This window comes from Mustela erminea, chromosome 16 (genome assembly GCF_009829155.1).
Source record: "Mustela erminea isolate mMusErm1 chromosome 16, mMusErm1.Pri, whole genome shotgun sequence".
Taxonomy (NCBI): Eukaryota; Metazoa; Chordata; class Mammalia; order Carnivora; family Mustelidae; genus Mustela; species Mustela erminea.
The window spans coordinates 83,861,657-83,881,085 of NC_045629.1; positions in this window are offsets into that span (position 1 = coordinate 83,861,657).

Sequence of the window (19,429 nt, forward strand, 5' to 3'; positions counted from 1 at the left end):
AGACCTAGAAAAACAGGAGTCTGAGGGTCCACATTGAGTCTAAGAAGCCATCTTCCAAGGGAAGAAAACTCTCTGAAGCTCCATAAGCTGCCCGTTCCTCTTCTCTGATGTCTGGACTTGGTGGGTCACGCAAGGGCCCATGGGAGGAGCTCAGGAGTCGAGGCTTCAAATCTTGCCCATCAGAGGCTGCCGGGGACCTGTCCCCTGATTGATACTCGTGCAGCTGCTGGCACGTTCCTGAACATGCAGGCTCTCTGCAGCCTCTGCGTCTTTGAATGACATGTCCATCTGTCTGAAACATCATTCTGTTCCAAGCACTTAGAAACCTTCCACTACCTCCTCCTTTGTACAGAACGGGTATGACCACGAGGCATCAGTAGCCCAAGAAGGCCGGGGGCCAATGTAACTGTGAACGAGAGAGATATGGAAGCTAACCAAGCCTGGGCAGATAAAGGCAATGGGAAGGGTATGAGAAAGTTCAGCTTCCTCCAGCAAGGGGAGCACAGTCCATGGTACACAGGGTGTCGCGTCCGCTCATCTGAGAATATCAGGTAAGAACCCTATGATTGTCTACATTCACATAACATGACTTTCTAAAAATTCCAGAGTAGTGGGAAATTTCAATCATGTAATAAAAGTTACCTACCCAAAATGTAAAACAAATGCCAAAACTCAGAATTCATATGACCTTTCCAGTATTATCTCATAAATACCTGCTTAAAATACTAAAATTTACCAAATATCCTTCTCAGTGGGACAAAACTGACAGCCCTCCCATTGAGATCAGGAACATGACAAGGATAACCCAAAAGCCTCCACCTCCAAATTTCTAGAACTCATACAGCCATTCAGTAATGGGGCAGGATACAAAATCAATGCACAGAAATCAATTCCTTTCTTATACACTAACAATGAAACCATAGAAAGGAAAATTAGAGAATCAATTCCATTTATTCTAATACCAATAAGAATTATAAGATACCTTGGAGTAAACCTCACCAAAGAGGTAAAGGATCTGTACCCGAGGAACTATAGAACACTCATGAATGAAATTCAAAAGACACAAAAAGATGGAAAAGCATTCCATGCTCATGGATCACAAGAATAAACATTGTGAAAATGTCTATACTGCCCAGAGCAATCTATACTTTCAATGCCATCCTGATCAAAATTCCACTGGCATTTTTCAAAGTGCTGGAACAAACAATCCTAGAATTTGTATGGAGCCGGAAACAACTCTGAATCGCTAAGGAAATGTTGGAAAAGAAAAACCGAGCTGGGGGAATCACATTGCCTGATTTCAAACTTTACTACAAAACTATGATCACCAAGACAGCATGGTACTGGCACAAAACAGACACATAGAGCAATAGAACAGAATAGAGAGTCCAGATATGGACCCGCAACTCTGTGGTCAAATAATCTTTGACAAAGGAGGAAAAAATACCCAGTGGAAAAAAGGCAGTCTCTTCAATAAATGGTGCTGGGATGGGGCGCCTGGGTGGCTCAGTGGGTTAAAACCTTTGCCTTTGGCTCAGGTCATGATCCCAGGGTCCTGGCATCAAGACCCGAATTGGCTCTCAGCTCGGCAGGGAGCCTGCTTCTCTTCCTCTCTCTCTGCCTGTCTCTCTGCCTGCTTGTGATCTCTGTCTGACGTCAAATAAATAAATAAAATCTTTTAAAAAACAACAAGTGGTGCCTGGAAATTTGCTTGGCTACATACAGAATGAAACTCAACCATTCTTTTACACCATAACACAAAGATAAACTCGAAATGGATGGGAGACCTCAACATGAGGCAGGAATCCATCAAAATCCTAGAGGAGAACATAGGCAGTAACCTCTTTAACATCAACCACAGCAACTTCTTTCAAGACATGTCTCCAAAGGCAAAGGAAACAAAAGTGAAAATGAATTTTTAGGATTTCATCAAGGTAAAAACCTTCTGCACAGTGTAAGGACCTATTTAGCCAGAGTGACTCCATCTTGGGTAAATAGCCACTTTGTTGTTTGTGCAGTAAACTTAAACTGACGCCCCCCCCAACCCCCCAGAGAAACTTACTTAGAAACAAGTCTGGGAAACCAGTAAAATGTAGTCGGCTAGTTCCTGATAATAGAGCCCAGAATACAAGGACGAGTCAGGCCAGACGGAAACATCTAATCAGTAGGAAGTACTTTTTGTAACAGTGAGAAGGTCTTGCCCAAAACTAAATGACTCCATCTTGGAAGGATGACGATCTTATTATTCACACTGAATATGTTAACTGACTAAGCCTTCCCAGAAAGTACTGTGTGTAACGGTTCCTAGTATGGGGTACTCTTGAATAACACGTCACCAGACCAGATGGAACTAGCCAATCAGCAAGAGACACACAAGCCCAGTGGGTTGAGATACCAAGATATGGGTTGCAGTTTCACCCAATAAAAGGTAGCCTGTAAGATTGGGAGGGGTCGTCCTCTTCGGAGGCAGCCTTGACTGGTCAGTCAGTGGATTCTTGAGCCTGTAAGCTGCGGGTGGTTGAGCTCTTCAGAAATGTCCCTGGCGGATCAGTCTGACTTCTAGTGCTTGGCATGGAATAGAGCCTTGCATAACTTTAAGTTTGTTTCAGTCTCGTTCCCCTGGCCAATCAATCTGATTTCTAATACTTATCATAAAATAAAGCTTTAAATGACTTTCACTTGGTCTCAGTCTTGTTTCGTTTAGTAACAGACCTAACATTGGGGGCTTCTCCAGGATTAAATGATGAGAACTGAGCCAGCATCAGAATTTCTGGGAAAAGCCTCCTGAGGTAAGATGGTGAGACCCCATCCTTCGAGATCCTGTCTGTGTCTGTCTGGTTGTGGAGCTCCAGGGGTATGGTCCACCAGGGAGAAACCGGGCACAGTATTGCTCCCCAGGGCTGGAGTGGTGTCGGAGGCAGGCCCCTGGCCAGGGCGACCTCCGCCATTAAAAGATGGCGCCTGGGGAGCTGCCAAGAAAAATTGCCTCATGAGACTAAGCGGAACGCCCAAAGAGGAGGTAAACAGCATTGGTTGCTAGCAAAGTTGTTCGTTTGGATGCACAGCCTGATTCGCTCCCTCCTGTACCCTGCTCGCTGATTGGTCATGTAAGCGTATATAAGTGTGTAGACTTGTGGAAATAAAGAGAGAGAAGATGCATCTGAACTGGGACTTCTTGTCGTCCTTGTGGGTCGAGGGCGATAGAGTGGATGCGGGGATGCCCCATCCCTCCACTGGTGGATCGCCAGGGGGTTCGAGTCCCCTGCCATTTCAGGGGATTAGAGTCCCCCTGGGCGGTCACCAGGGGGGTTGAGTCCCCCTGGGCGGTTAGGGGACCGAGAAAATCCCCACCAGTGGCAGGTTATGTTTTGAGTTGGAATTATATCTTGCACACCCTTAGACTTGATATCTGATCGAGGGAGGGCCTCTGGGTCTGTGGTTGTCTTTGTCTTGTCTTTTTGTTGTTTGTTGTGTTTTTTATCGGCTTGAAGAAATTGGGCACGCGGAGAGTAAAGGGACTCTGACTTTTATCTCTCTGTTCCTCCTAATAGATGTGGGGCTTCTCCCTCACTCATTTCGTGTTGTTGGGGCTATAACTGGAGCCAACTGGGATTAGTCTAACTGGAGACAGAGACTTCCCAAGCAGCTGCCAAAACTACCTTTGTTATGGGGAAATTCCGTCTTCTCTGGCCCGATATGGACTGCCTAACCCCTCCCTCCTTGCTGGCGGGAAAGCATGGTGTCTGCTTCTCTGTTGGGGCTGATGAGCTCTAAACTGGAAATCCTTTCTCTGCCTTCTGGCAGCACTTTGTTCTTCTGTCTCCCCCTTCTGTTTCTGCACCAACTTGGGTGCAGCCTGCATAACTGGCCTCTAGACCATCCTCAGTGCTTCCTGTACCACGACTCCTTCTCTGTCAAGGAGCAAGAAGAGCAGCCCTGGACCCAACACCCCCCCACTCCAGATCTCAGGTAAACATTCAAAGTGGAGTGGGCCCAGGTGGAACGTAAATCAGTATTTAAACTAAGTTGAGTTTGCTGATTTAATTACGATAGACGTGTCTTTCAAGTTACAGCAGTAAATGTGAAGCTTTTATTCTGTTAAGGTTTACTGAAGGTCAGATAAGCTGTTATTTGTTAAAATCTGTTAGCAAAGAGATGATTGAACTGATGGTTAATTGTCTGTCTCAAAGTTTTACTGGGTAATTGTTAAAGTAACTTTCAAAGTCTTTGGTAACCTCAAACTTTAAAGTTTTGGTTGGATGACAAATGAAATTAAATTATGGACATCTAGGTCTTAACCAAAGGATAAAATACTAAAGCATTAAGTACTTGATGTAGGTTTGTGCTTTTGACTTCTTACTGCAGAGAAACTAGGAATATTTAAATCTGTTGGTAAACATGTTTTGTGCTTAACTGATTCATAAATTTGCCATCTAAAGAATTGTTATAACTGTTCACAATTGGTTTATATTTAGTCTTCACTAGAGATTAAGATGTTTCTAAGAGTACAAAATTCTGCTAACTGTAAGGCTGATGGAAATTAGGAAAGCAACCCTGTATGTAGGAAAGTAGGAGATATGTAAAAAAGATTTAAGGAATGAGAATACATTTTTTAAAGGTAAAAGAAGGTAATTTTGTCCTAAATGAGATGGCTGTTTGGAAGGAAATGGCTTGGGACAAAACCTGAATGCAAAAGCAAGTCGTAGAAGGTTTGTGAAGGGAAATCTTCAGAAAAGGAATTTTAGGTATGGTCAGGACAGACTAAGATTAACTGTACACACAAAAAAGAGGGCCTAAGAGAGTGAGTGGTTTTGTCTTAAAGTAAAAATATCTGGTTGCACCAGGACGTGGAAGGAAATAACCCTGAGGGTCTGTAGTAAGTCGTAGAAGGCTTGGGGGAAGTGACTTTTATTTGCCTTGGTTTATAGGTTTAAAAGAAAACAAGGAAATATGTTGAAAATTTGACCATATTAAATCAGTTTTGGTGGATTTATTTACAAGAAGAGAAAAAAGACTAATGAATCTTTCCCTATAAAATGTTTCTGTTCAAATAAGGCATAGTATTTAAGAAAGGAAGACTAAAGCCCCGTGTCATGGCATTAATAAAGCTGTGTTCTCCTATCTCTCCGTGTGCCATTTGGCTTCCCTCTGTCACCTCGGATTTTCTGCAACATTTAGTTCCCTGACCGGGAATCCCAACTGTGCTGGCCCATTGTGCCACCAGTATGGGACAGGAGATGGGCCATGGAGAGCAAATGGAACACCTGCCCTAGGGCTTAGGCATGCCCTGCTGATTTCAGCAGACCCAAGGCTGGGCTCTCCTGGACAGCCGCGGCTCACCTCCACCCTGAGTAGGAGGCCGGGGACAACTAACTGGATCTGCCCGTTGAACCAGGAAAGCCCTGGGGCCACTGTCTGAGCCAGACCCATTCGTTAAAAAAATGGAAGGGGAGACTGATCATCTCCCATTAGCCAGGGATACCAGAGGGGGGTCCAACCTGTTTGAATCTGAAGAGTGCCTGACAGTGTGAATCTGTCTGTGTGGCTCCACTGCTTCGGCTATGGAGTCTGAGTGGGCTGCACCCTGAGTCTCGCGCGGCTTACATGGACAGACCTTAGCTAAGACACTCTTAAGTTCCCGCGAGAGACACGAGCAGGACAGCATCTGAAAGATGCCCCTCCCTTTGTCTGCGACATCATTCATGATGGGAGGGAAACCCAGAAAACTCACTATCTTGAGACTGCATGCTTAAGAAAAAAAGGAAAGACACCGGTACAAAAACCTGGTTTTCTCTGTTTAAAAGGGCAAAGTTTTCTTAGGTTAATTGATCTGTTATGGTTTTCTCTTTGCCTGCCCAGAAAACCCAGTTTCTATGTTTTGTTTTATCAGATGTTTAACATCCCTAGTTATATTTAGGAATGTACTTTAAAACTTCCTAAGGTTTTAGCAATTGTCGACAAGATTTAAATTATAAATGAGACCTCTTTGACTCATAAACTTTTCCTTGGTATACTAAGTTACTCAGTAGGTACTACTAAACCAATAATAAACCTTGAGTTACATTTGGATAAGTGCTGTAACTAAGGGTTCTATACATTTCCTAAGGTTTTAATGTTTTAATAGGGTCATCACCTGGTAATTTAAACATATCTATTCTGAGTTCTTGTCATTTGTAATTGTTTTAATTCTCTTGTAAAATGAATTCTGCCCTAAGGGAAATTCATATGGGAGACTTTCAGGACAAATACAGGTCTCTGATATGTTAAAATCCTGGAATTGAAATGGGTAAGAATTTACAGAAGTAAAAGCTGCATTTGGACTAAACCAGAATTAGTAACATGGGACTAGATGAACTAAAAGATTGTAATGTTGTGTCTCTTAATGTTTTGTCTTAATTTTAGACATTGCTGGTTCTCTAATGTTTGTTCTTCTAGACTAAGAACTGTAATGTTTACTCTTCCAGACTAGAGAAACTGTTTTAGTTATCTGTAACTTACAGAGCTGTAAAAGTATTCATTTGCAAACGAATCAAAGCATTCAACTTTTCTCTCTGTCTGAACCCTCGGAAACCAAAAGGTCTCAGCAAGTATTCTTTCTTCCATGTCAATCAGTCACTTGCGTAAGTTCAATAAGAATCTGTTCTCCTTGTAACAGGACACCATTGGAAACACTGGTTATTTTATCAAGGCTTTGACTCGGATGAAATATTTGAAAAAAGACTCAGATATGACCAGACAGCTTAAAGGAACTAAGGTTGACTTTATAAAACCTGGAGCCATAAAGCCCTTTGGAACTATTGGCCTGATGATACCTTGCTTACAGAGTTCCCAGCAGCCTCACCAGGTGAGGAAAGAATGTCAGTCCCTGGTAGGCGCAGAGCCTCAGGAAGAAAAATTCGCCCAATTCGACAGGTATTACAAGCACGTCTGATGACAAGTATGTGGCTTGGCTTCTGGCCCGGAGAGGCTACTAAAAGTTCAACCTAGAGATTCCTTATAAAAAGTTCCAGCAAAGCAGATTCTAAAAGATCTATATGATCACTCACTGTTCTTGCTGAACTTATGTAAATAATTAGACCAAGTTTGTTAAAACTGGATTTGTTTTTTCAAATGAATTAGTCCTGATTTGGCTATCTCTGGAAATGAGGGTTATTTTAGAGAGAAAATTTGTGTTTTAATAACACACATTTATGGATGTTAAATTCTAGATTTAATTGTTCTTAAATGTTTGTTTGCCTAAGCTAGACAACTTGAGGTAAACTTCAGAGAAGTTGCACAATAGCTCGTTTAGACGATCTTGCCTTTGCCAGTCAGTCATCCCCAGATATAAGGAAGAAAATTCAAAAAATTAAAGGACTTAAAGGGGAAAATCTAACTGAGTTAGTAAAAATAGCAAAAAAAAGTTTAACAACAGGAAAAATATGAACACAAGTATACGTTGTTTTTGTGGATACCTTTTCAAGCTGGGTAGAAGCTTTTTCCGCCAAACATGAGATGGCAAAAGTAGTAGCCAAAAACTACTAAAAAACAATTCCTAGGCTTCGGTTGTCTCTCATGATCGGGTCAAACAATGGCCCTGCATTTGTGAGTTCAGTCTCACAGGCATTGGCCAAGGCCATGGACCCTAATTAAAAACTACACTGTGCCTACCAGCCCCAGAACTCCAGATAAGTAAAAATAAAAGATAAACTGAACTCTTAAGGAGACCTTGACAGGGTTAATTCTGGAGACTGGTGATGATTAGATGAATCTCCTTTCCTTCACCCTCCTTAGGGCACAGTATACACCCCACTTTCTTTAAGTGATGTACATGGGACTCCCCTCATCTCTTGACAAGTTTTCTCCCACTTGCCAGTAATCCTCTGTAATCAGAATATTGTTACAGATGATCCTTACCACGCACAGAGACTTCTTCACTGTCAGCACTGCATTCAGCTTCCTCCATCTTTCGTAACTCCCCTACATTCCTCAACTGATCAATGTTGACCCGAATAGGTAGGGACAACTCTACGCCCCTATTCAGCAGGAAGAAGTTACAGAAGATGAGACCTTCCACCTTCAACCACTGTAAAGATTTAAGGGCCAAAATTGTTTAGGGGAAAATGATAAGAGAGCAGAAGGATGACGGAGGACAAAGCAAAAACTGGCACCTTCCACCCCTCCTCCCCCGACCTCGGTGACGTATGTAGCATCGCTCAGGCACTCCTAAATGCCCCAAAACAAAAACAAACTTAAAAGTCAAGGATTTGACTAATCTCCAAAGAAAAGGGGAGAATGTGAGGACCTATTTAGCCAGAGTGACTCCATCTTGGGTAAATAGCCACTTTGTTGTTTGTGCAGTAAACTTAAACTGACGCCCCCTCCCCAGCCCCCAGAGAAACTTACTTAGAAACAAGTCTGGGAAACCAGTAAAATGTAGTCGGCTAGTTCCTGATAATAGAGCCCAGAATACAAGGACGAGTCAGGCCAGACGGAAACATCTAATCAGTAGGAAGTACTTTTGGTAACAGTGAGAAGGTCTTCCCCAAACCTAAATGACTCCATCTTGGAAGGATGACGATCTTATTATTCACACTGAATATGTTAACTGACTAAGCCTTCCCAGAAAGTACTGTGTGTAACGGTTCCTAGTATGGGGTACTCTTGAATAACACGTCACCAGACCAGAGGAACTAGCCAATCAGCAAGAGACACACAAACCCAGTGGGTTGAGATACCAAGATATGGGTTGCAGTTTCACCCAATAAAAGGTAGCCTGTAAGATTGGGAGGGGTCGCACTCTTTGGAGGCAGCCTTGACTGGTCAGTCAGTGGATTCTTAAGCATGTAAGCTGCGGGTGGTTGAGCTCTTCAGAGATGTCCCTGGCGGATCAGTCTGACTTCTAGTGCTTGGCATGGAATAGAGCCTTGCATAACTTTAAGTTTGTTTCAGTCTCGTTCCCCTGGCCAATCAACCTGATTTCTAATACTTATCATAAAATAAAGCTTTAAATGACTTTCACTTGGTCTCAGTCTCATTTCGTTTAATAGCAGACCTAACACACAGCAAAGGAAACAGTCAACAAACCAAAGAGACAACCCATGGAATGGGAGAAGTTATTCGCAAATGACACTACAGACAAAGGGCTGATAGCTAAGATCTGTAAAGAGCTCCTCAAACTCAACACACAGAAAACAGATAATCAAGTCAAAAAATGGACAGAGGACATGAACAGACACTTCTCAAAAGGAGACCTAGAAATGGCTAACAGACACATGAAAACATGTTCATCATCTTTAGCCATCACAGAATTTCAAGTCAGAAAGCACATTGAGATACCACCTGAAACCAGTTAGAATGGCCAAAATTAACAGGACAGGAAACACGTGTTGGAGAGGATGTGGAGAAAGGGGAACCCTCTTACACTGTTGGTGGGAATGCAAGTTGGTGCAGCCACTTTGGAGAACAGTGTGTAGATTCCTCAAAAACTTAAAAATAGAGCTACCCTATGACCCGGCAATTGCGCTACTGGGTATTTGCCCCAAGGATACAGATGTAGTGAAAAGAAGGACCATATGTACCCCCACGTTCATAGCAGCAGTGCCACAACTGCCAAACTGTGGAAAGAGCCAAGATGCCCTTCATCAGATGAAGGGATAAAAAGATGTGGTCCATATACACAATGGAATATTACACAGCCGAGAGGAAGGATGAATACCCAACTTTTGTATCAACATGGACGGGACTGGAGGAGATTATGCTGAGTGAAATCAGTCAAGCAGAGAAAGTCAATTGCCATATGGTTTCACTTACTTGTGGAGCATAAGGAATAACATGGAGGACATTAGGAGAAGGAAAGGAAAAATGAATTGGGGAAAATCAGAGGGGGAGATGAAGCATGAGCGACTGTGGACTCTGAGAAACAAACTGAGGGTTTTGGAGGGGAGGGAGGTGGGGGATGGGTGAGCCCGGTGGTGAGTATTAAGGAGGGCACGGATTGCATGGACCACTGGATGTGGTGCATAAACAGTGAATCTCGAAACACTGGGAAAATAAAATAAAATTAAAAAAAAAAAAAAAAGACAAAAGCACAAGGAAACAAGATACAAGGAATAAGTAGAAAGAGACCACCAGGGATGTCAAACACTGCAAATAATAGATACGGAATACAAAGTAATGTTTTCAGGTTAACATACAATGTTGTGTTCATCTCAGGGGTACAGGCCTGTGATTCATCAGTCTAACACAATTCACAAGCACTCACCATAGCACTACCCTCCCCGGTGTCAGTCATCCAGCCACCCCATCCCTCCACCCCCTCCACTCCAGCAACCCTCTGTTTGTTTCCTGAGATCAAGAGAGTCTCTTATGGTGTGTCTCCCCTCTCTGGTTTTTGTCTTGCTTTATTTTTTCCTCTCTTCCCTTAATGACCCTCTGCCCTGTTTCTCAAATCCCACATGCCAGTGAGATTATATGAAAATTCCCTTTCTCTGAATGCCCTCTAGTTCCATCCACATTGGTTGCAATGGCAGGATTTCATTGTCTGATGGAGGCATAATATTCCATTGTATGGGTAAACCACAATGTTCTTTATCCATTCATCTGTTGATAGCTCTTTCCATAGTTTGGCTATTGTGGACATTGCTGCTATACATTGGGGTACATGGGACTCTCTGGATCACTGCAGTTTGTATCTTTGTGGTAAATGCCCAGTTGTGCAGTTGCAGGGTCGTAGGGTGGCTCTATTTCAAGTTCTTGAGGACCCTCCATACTGTTTTCCAGAGTGGCTGCACCAGCTTCCACTCCCACCAACAGTGTAGGAGGGATCCCCTTTCTCCGCATCCTTGCCAGTGCTGGTCATTTCCTGACTGGTTAATTTTAGGTCATTCTGACTGGTGTGAGGTGGTATCTCATTGTGGTTTTGATTTGTATGTCCCCGATGCCGAGTGATGTAGAGCACTTTTTCGTGTATCTGCTGGCCATTTCGATGTCTTCTTTGCAGAAATGTCCGTTCATGTCTTCTGCCCAGTTCTTCGATCGGATTATTTGTTCCTTGGGTGTTGAGTTTGGTAAGTTCTTTCTAGATTTCAAATACTAGCCCTTTATCTGATATGTTCATTGGGCAAATAACTTCTCCATTGTGTCAGTTGTCATTTGGTTTTATCGACCGTTTGCTTTGCTGTGCAAAAAGCACGCTACCTTAATGAAGTCCCAACAGTTCAATTTTGCCCTTGTTTCCCTTGCCTTTGGAGATGTGTCTAGGAAGAAGTTGCTGCAGCTGAGGTCAAAGGGGTGGCTGCGTGTGTTCTCAAGGATTTGGATGGATTCTTGTCTCACATTGAGGTCTTTCGTCCATTTGGGAGTCTAATCTTGTGTGTGGTGTAAGGAAACGGTTCTGTTTCCTTCTTCTGCATGTGGCCGTCCAATTTTCCCAGACACCATTTGTTGAAGAGACTCTTTTCCATTGGATTTTCTTTCATTCTTTGTCAAGATTAATTCACCATTGAGTTGGGGTCTATTTCTGGGCTCTCTAGTCTGCTTCATTGATCGATGTGTCTGTTTTTGTGGCCGGTGCCTTACTGTCTTGATGATGACAGCTTTGAAATAGAGTTGATGTCTGGAATCGTGGTACCACCAGCTTTGGTTTTCTTTTTTCAACCTTCCTCTCGCTATTTTCTGGTTCCAGACAAATTTTAGGATTACTTGTTCCATTCTTTGAAAAACGTTGATGGTATTTTGATAGTGATTGTACTGAATTTGTCCATTGTTCTAGGTAGCATAGACATTTTCACAATATTCCTTCTTCCAATTCATGAGCATGGAACGTTTTTCCATTTCTTTGTGTCTTCCTCAATTTCTTTCGTGAGTATTCTCTAGTTTTCTGAGTACAGGTTCTTTGATTCTTTGGTTAGATTTATTCCTAGGTGTCTTATGGTTTGGGGTGCAATTGTAAATGGGATTGACTCTTTGATGTCTCTTTCTTTTGTCTTGTTGGTGTATAGAAAATGCAACTGAATTCTGTGCATTGATTGTATATCCTGCCACTTTACTGAATTCTTGCACGAGTTCTGGTAGTTTGGGGTGGAGTCCTTTGGGATTTTCACATAGAGTATCATGTCCTCTGCAAAGAGTGAGAGTTTGACTTCTTCATTGATGATTCAAATGCCTTTAAAAAAAATTTCTTTGTCAAATAAATAAAATCTTTAAAAAGGCGGGGGGGGGGGGCACCTGGGAGGCTCAGTCATTAAGCAGCTGCCTTCAGCTCAGGTCATGATCCCAGAGTCCTGGGATCAAGCCCCACATTGGGCTTTCTGCTCAGTGGAGAGCCTGCTTCTCCCTCTCCCTCAGCTCTACCTACTGTGCTCTCTCTCTCTCTCTCTCTCTCTGTCAAATAAATAAATAAATAAAATCCTTTAAAAAATTTGTTGTTGTTGTTGTTGTTGTTGTCTGATTGCTGAGGCTGGGACATCTAGTACTATGCTGAGTAGCAGTGCTGACAGTGGACATCCCTGCTGTGTTCCTGACCTTAGGGATAAAGCTCTCCATTCTTCCCCATTGAGAATGATATTCAGTGTGGGTTTTTCATAGGTGGCTTTATGATTTTGAGGTATGCACCCTCTATCTCTGCACTGTGAAGAGTTTTAATCAAGAGAGACTGTGGACTCTGAAAAACCATCTGAGGGTTTGGGAGGGGGTGGAGGGTGGAGTTAGGTGAGCCTGGTGGTGGGAATTAAGGAGGGCACGTATTGCATGGAGCACTGGTTGTGGTGCATAAACAATGAATTCTGGAACACTGAAAAGAAATTTTAAAAATAAATAAAAATTTTAATAGAAATTTAAAAATGAATTAAAAATTTTTTAAAAGGATGCTGTACTTTTTTCATTGTTTTCTGCATCTATCGAGAACATATGGTTCTTGTTCTTTCTTTTATTAATGTAGTGTGTTGCATTAGTTGATTGATTTCCAGATGTTGAAGCACCTTGCAGCCCAGAAATAAATCATGGTGAATAATCCTTTTAAGGTAGTGTTGGATCCTATTGGCTAGAATTTTGGTGAGAATTTTCGCATCCATGTTTAGTAGGGACATTGGCCTGTAACTCTCCTTTTTGATGGGGTGTTTGTCTGGATTTGGGATCAAGGTAATGCTGGCCTCATAAAATGTTTTTGGAAGTTTTCCTTCCATGTCCGTCTTTTGGAAAAATAGGTATTAATTCTTCTTTCAAAAGTTCGGTAGAATTTCCCTAGAAGCCATCTGGCCCTGGGATCCTGTTTGTTAGGAGACTTTTGATGACTGCTTCATTTTTCTTGCTGGTTATGTGTCTGTTCAGGTTTTCTACTTCTTCACGGTTCAGTTTGGTAGTTTTTACATCTCTAGGAGCGCATCCCTTTCTTCCCGATTGTTGACATATAGTTGCTCATAATACGTTCTTCTAACTGATTGTATTTCTTGGGTGTTGGTTGTGATCTCTCCACTTTCATTCATGATTTATTAATTTGGGTCCTTTCTCTTTTCTTTTTGATAAAGCGGGCCAGGTGTTTGTCAATCTTAATAATTCTTTCAAAGAACCAGCCTCTAGTTTCATTGATCTGTTCTGCTGTTCTTTTGGTTTCTACTTTAATTGATTGCTGCTGTGATCTTTATTATTTCTCTTCTCTTGCTGGGTTTAGGCTTTATTTGCTGTTCTTTCTCCAGCTCCTTTAGGTGTGAGGGTAGGTTGTGTACTTGAGACCTCCTTGTTTCTTGAGAAAGGCTTTGTAGTGCTGTGTACTTTCCTCTTAGGATAGATTTCACTGCATCCCAAAGGTTTTAAACAGCTATGTTTTCATGAATTTTTAAAAAATCTTCTATAATCTCCTGGTTGACCCATTCATTCTTTAGTAGGATGTTCTTTAACCTCCATTTATTTGAGGTCTTTCAACTTCCCTCTTGTGATCGAGTTCAATGTTCAAAGCAGTGTGGTCTGAAAATATGCAGGGAATCACCCCAGTCTCTTGGTACCAGTTGAGACCTGATGTGTGACCCAGGATGTGATGTATTCTGGAGACTCTTCCATGTGCACTAGAGAAGAATGTGTATTCTGTTGCTTTGGGATGGAATGTTCTGAATATATCTGTGATGTCCATGCGGTCCCGTGTGTCACTGGAAGTCCTTACTTCCTTGTGGAGCTTCTGTCTAAATGATCTGTTGCCGCTTCCAGTTGGCGACGGGAGAAGAATTAGGCACAAACAAGTCAGCTGCAAGAGATTGGGAGCAGGGGACAACAGTCAAAAAGACTGCTGCCATGAGCAACTCCACAGTCGCACTTTTATTAGATAGAAACAATAGCCAACAGAAGAACCGATGAAGGTCAAACGTTAATCACATGTCTTGTGGACAAGCAAGAGGGAGGATCAAGTTTCTAGTTAACCACGCACACTCGAAGGACTCATCTAACCAACAACGGGCGCTTCTGGGAAGAGAAAGGAGCGAGAACGGAAAAGGGAGGCAGCCGGTATTTCGTTCCACCCTGAGCTGACCGGGCGTTCCCATGTGCTGGGCTTCCCTGAAGCAGGCGCCGTTCTGCCCTGGGCGGGCCAGCGTTCCCGGCTGCCCGGCTTCTGTGAAGGGGCAGCCTTTTGCCCTGAGCGAGCCGGGCATCTCCAGCTGCCCAGATTCACGGTCGTATATCATCCTTCTCCCCAAAGACCCATTGCCAGTATATGCTTTTCTTAAGGCCATATCTAAATGTGCTTGGCAACTAGTAAAATCCTCCAGGGGTTATAGTTTAAGTAACAAATTGTTCCGAGGGGCAGCAGCAATCTGTCCATTTCACTGAGGGGGTTGTTAAAATTCCCTAGTATGGTTGTATTATTCTTGATGTGTTTCATGATTTTGTTATTAATTGGCTTAGGAAATTGGCTGCTCTCATATCGGGGGCATATATATTTACAGTTGTTAGATCTTGTCGGATAGACTTTTTTAGTATGACATAGTGTCCTTCCCCGTCTCTTATTACAGTCTTTGTCAGATAAAAGGATTGCTACCACAGGTTTTTGTTTGTTTGTTTGTTTGTTTGTTTACATCCTTTAGTGTGGTAAATAGTTTTCCACCCCCTCGCTTTAAATCGGGAGGTGTCTTTGGGTCTAAGATGAGTCTCTTGCAGACAGCATATCCATTGATCTGGGGTTTTTTTGTTGTTGTTGTTGTTTTTTTATCCAATCTGATAAGCTGTGTCTTTTGAATGGGGCATTTAGTCCCTTTACATTCAGGATAATGATGGAGAGAGGAATTTAGTGCCATCGTAAAGCCTGTAAGGTGACTGTTACTGTGTATTCTCTTTGTTCCCTTGTGGTCTATGTTACTTTGACACTCTCTCCTTGCTTAGAAGACCCCTTTCAATATTTCCTGTAGCTCTAGTTTGGTGATCAACAAATTCTTTTAGTTTCTCTTTGTCCTGGAAGCTTTTTACCTGTCCTACTATTTTCAATGATAGCCTAGTTGGATATAGTATTGTTGGCTGCATATTTTTCTTGTTTAGTGCCCAGATATATCATGCCAGTCCTTTCTGGCCTGTCAGGTCTCTGTGAATAGGTCTGCAGCTAATATAAACACTTTAATGAAATCCGAGTGAAACTAGAGGGTCAGGTGACCCGCTGGATTGGCACGAAAGCCATGGAGTGACCACCATCTCACAAGTAACTTTGCTTATAGAAGAATAAGAGCATATGGGGTGACTGGGTGGCTCAGTGGTTTAAAGCCTCTGCCTTCGGCTCCGGTCATGGTCCTGGGGTCCTGGGATTGAGCCCCACATCGGGTTCACTGGTCAGCGGGGAGCCTGCTTCCCCCTCTCTCTCTGCCTGCTCTCTGCCTACTTGTGATCTCTGTCGGTCAACTAAACAAATAATAATCTTAAAAGAAGAAGACGAAGACGAAGAGCATAGAAAACACGACAAAAGAAGAAGACATAGTCAAAAAATGGTATGGGGATTTTCCTGAAAGAAAAAATTCTACAGATAACTCTTAGGAATGAGAAATGGAAGAGCTGAGCAAAAAAATTGAGGAAAGTGAAATATTACACATTACACATAGGTGAAGACTGAGTAAGAAACGGGGGTGTAAGCTGTCAATGTCACAGCCGTGATTTTGCCAGCAAAATGGGAGTTTCAGAGAATTGCAGGACCGGACGAGCAAGCAACAGCTGAGCCACAGTCTAGTCCCACAAACAAAGGGCACGAATGTTACTTTCGGGTGAAGAAGAAGGACGCTGGGAGCGTGGGATTGAAGGAAAGGCCACCGGAGGCTAGCAGGGCTCCAGACAGATGCTGGCTTCTGGTGGCTGTGCTGCAGGGGGTGGTGACTTCGTGTGGAGCCCCATCTTTCCCTGCGGGGTCCCATAACTCATGGTGTTTCCTGTGACAGACATGGAGGGCTAGGGACCCCTTCTGGCGTCCCCTTCTAGCTCCCAGAGTCCACATCCATAAGGTTTACCTTTACTCTTTTTCACAAAGCTAAACACGTTCCTTAACTGAAATTCACAGAAAGGAAAAGAGATGGGAAATGCAGCCAGAGGCCCAAGTGCTTGGCCAGTGGAGGACACAGTGTAGAGAAGTAGGGAGAAGGCCAAAGAGGTCAAGGGAAGAGGAAGCACAGGCAACGTTCAAAGTAAGAACCGTGGAGGATGTGCCAAGGGGGCTGAAGGGCAGGGCAAAGGAGATGGGAGGTATGGATGGTTTCCTCGGCACAACGCTTCCGTTGTATGGGGCGAAGAGACTTGCAGAGGGTAGCAGTGATGGACACAGAGCGAGCTGATGGCACTCAATACCCCTGAGCTGAGCACTACAAAATGGTCAAGAAGGTCAAGTTCTTACTCTGCGCATCTTAAAACCAGGGAAAGCGAGACAAACGGAAAACATGGCGTAATCTGAAAACAGAACGTGAAGAATAATCATTCTACATCAGTTATCACACGTATGCCACCAGAATGAATTTGGGAGGAAAAGGCGCCGAGTTGAGATGGGCAACCAGACACCGCCGCACGGCACTCCAGGAGCCACTGTCTCCGATGCACTTCCTGAGAGGCGGAGAGTCGCAGGACGGAAATTTACATCGCAGGCGACGGTGGCCAAAGGAAAAGGCTGCCTCCGTGCTGCTGGGGTGGGAGGTGCACCCATGTCTTCCGTGGACCAGGGCAGGGCCCCGGGCCGGTGAGCCAGCATGGGTCCCTCTTGCTACCCGCTCAGTAGTCTGCCTAGAGGGATGGGGGCCCCCGGGCAGGCGTGGGTGGTGATGAGCACACCTCACCAGCCCTCGGGCTGTCAGCGTCTTCTCCAGCGACTGACCACCCGGAATACAGACGCAGCTGGCGACGTCAGAACACTGCAAGGGAGAGCCACGCCGGAGAAGCACCCAGCGCAGAAAGCGTCAGGTCGGTCCAGCTGCCTGGCTTGGACAGAGTGACGTCCACTCCGGATGGCAAGATTCGCTAACGGCCCTCTCATGGCCTCGTGCTGTCCCATCTCACACTGGTGAGCAAGCTGGGTGGCAGAGGGACAGAGGGAGGAAGAGGTGTGTGTGCGCGTGCACGAACGCACACACATACCCACACACACACACACACACACACACACACCCTCTCCCACTGCGGGCACCGGCCTCCCGGAGACCCAAGTTCAAAGCAGTGAGCTCTGCAGTTCTCAGAGTTGATCCCGGCAGGGAAGCAGGAAGCACAATGGTCCAGAGGTTGGAGACACCCATGTTCTGTGGAAAAGCACCCGAGGGCCCCAAAGAACCTAGCGGGGAGAAGGCACAGGGCGCTGGGCGGCCACTGCTGTCTGCACGTCGGGGCTGTTGGTCCGTTCGAGAAACACTGCCTGAGTCCTCCCCACGTCACCTCTGCCACCCACGAGGCCAGACCCAGGTGCTGGTCCGGCACGGAAGGACAAGCTGAAAAGCCAGCACACTGCATTTGGAGCCCCTCGTGTTCCCCGAGCACCACAGGAGGCGCTCAGAGAGCCCAGGCTCGATGCAGGAGCTGCCGGCCACTGTGGGGGCCACTCTCTGCCTGGCGTGCGGATTGGCGGTCTGCCACCGGCCAGCGATCAGCCTGGGAGGAGGGGAGCTCGGGATGGTCTGTCCGTCTGTCTGGTAGGAGGGGCTCCCGTCCAGAGCTTCAGGGCATTTGAGCAGGTGCCTGCCTTCTGCTGGTCTGCAGCCTGCCGCGGGGGCAGCGCTCCTGTCCCCGGGACCCAGGAGTAGCGTGGGGCCTGACTGGGTCCTGCCCGGCCAGAGCAGGCTCCCCGCACTGGTGCCCGCGGACCACTGACATTGGCCTACAGGCCTCGAGGTCTGTTGCTTTCTCGCGGGGGCCCTCTTCGGAGTGGAAGGAAGGACCCAGCCCAGCCCTAGAAGAAGAGCGGGCAGTTCCCCCACCTCCCGTTCCCAGCGCACCACCTCCCTGTTCCCCCCAACGTAAGGCCCGTCGTGGGTCTCCGTCTCCCCCAGACCTCATGGGGGACCTGACCTTAAACAGCCATATATAGTGCACTTCAGCGTCTAGCTTCCGGCCGGGCTCAAACCTGATGCGGAGCGTGCGGTGCCGCGGTGAGCAGCTGAGACGTGCTCCTCGTCACTCGGGTCTGTCTGGCCCCCTGGCCCTGCCCTCGCTGCGGGTTGCTTCTCCCTGCAGGCCCTGGGGCAGCGCCGCCCCCCGCCCGGGGAAGCCGGCTACCGGCTTGGAAGGCAAAGAGGCGCTTCTCTGGCACCGGTCACGTGGTGATGCCTGCTGAGCGCGGGCAGGAGGGAGGGGCAGAAGGGGGAAGGGAGGGAGGCAGCCCCGGCCCGGCCCGTCCATCGCTTCCCCTTCAGTGGTGCGCACGCGCGGCCGTGACAGCCCTTTCCCCCGACCGGACATCGGGGGGCACTTGTTCCCCGTTTCTCCCCGGTTCTCCTAGAGCACCAGCGCACACATAATGCCATGTTGGGAATATAGTATCATGGCGTGGAGGCCGAGAACATTAAGGGCATCCCCCGTCAGGCTTAGCTCTCGCATAAGTACGGCCACCTCAGCCCGGGCAGCCGGCTCAGACCCTGTGCCCAAGGGCTGAACTTTCCCCTACTTCGCTTTCGTAAGCCCCACGCTGCTTTGGTTCCGGGAATCCCCACCCTGCTCTAGTAGCAGGAACCCATAAATTACCCCTGCCTTTACAAGCTCGCATCCGAGTCCCTGCTCCGCTGTGTCGGTTATACTTGGGCCCAAGCTTAAGCTTGACAAATAAACCCTCGCGTGATTGCAATCGGTGCTTGGCTCCTTGGTGGTCTCTCGGAGGGGAAAACTCGGGCACAACAATGGAAATAGAGGGGCGGGGACTCCCGGGTACCAGGGCATGTTCTGTGCGGAGCTCCCTGCTTCCAGAAGAGGGGCCCCCGTGTTCCCCATGACCTGTGCGGTGGGCATTGCGAGGCAGCTGATG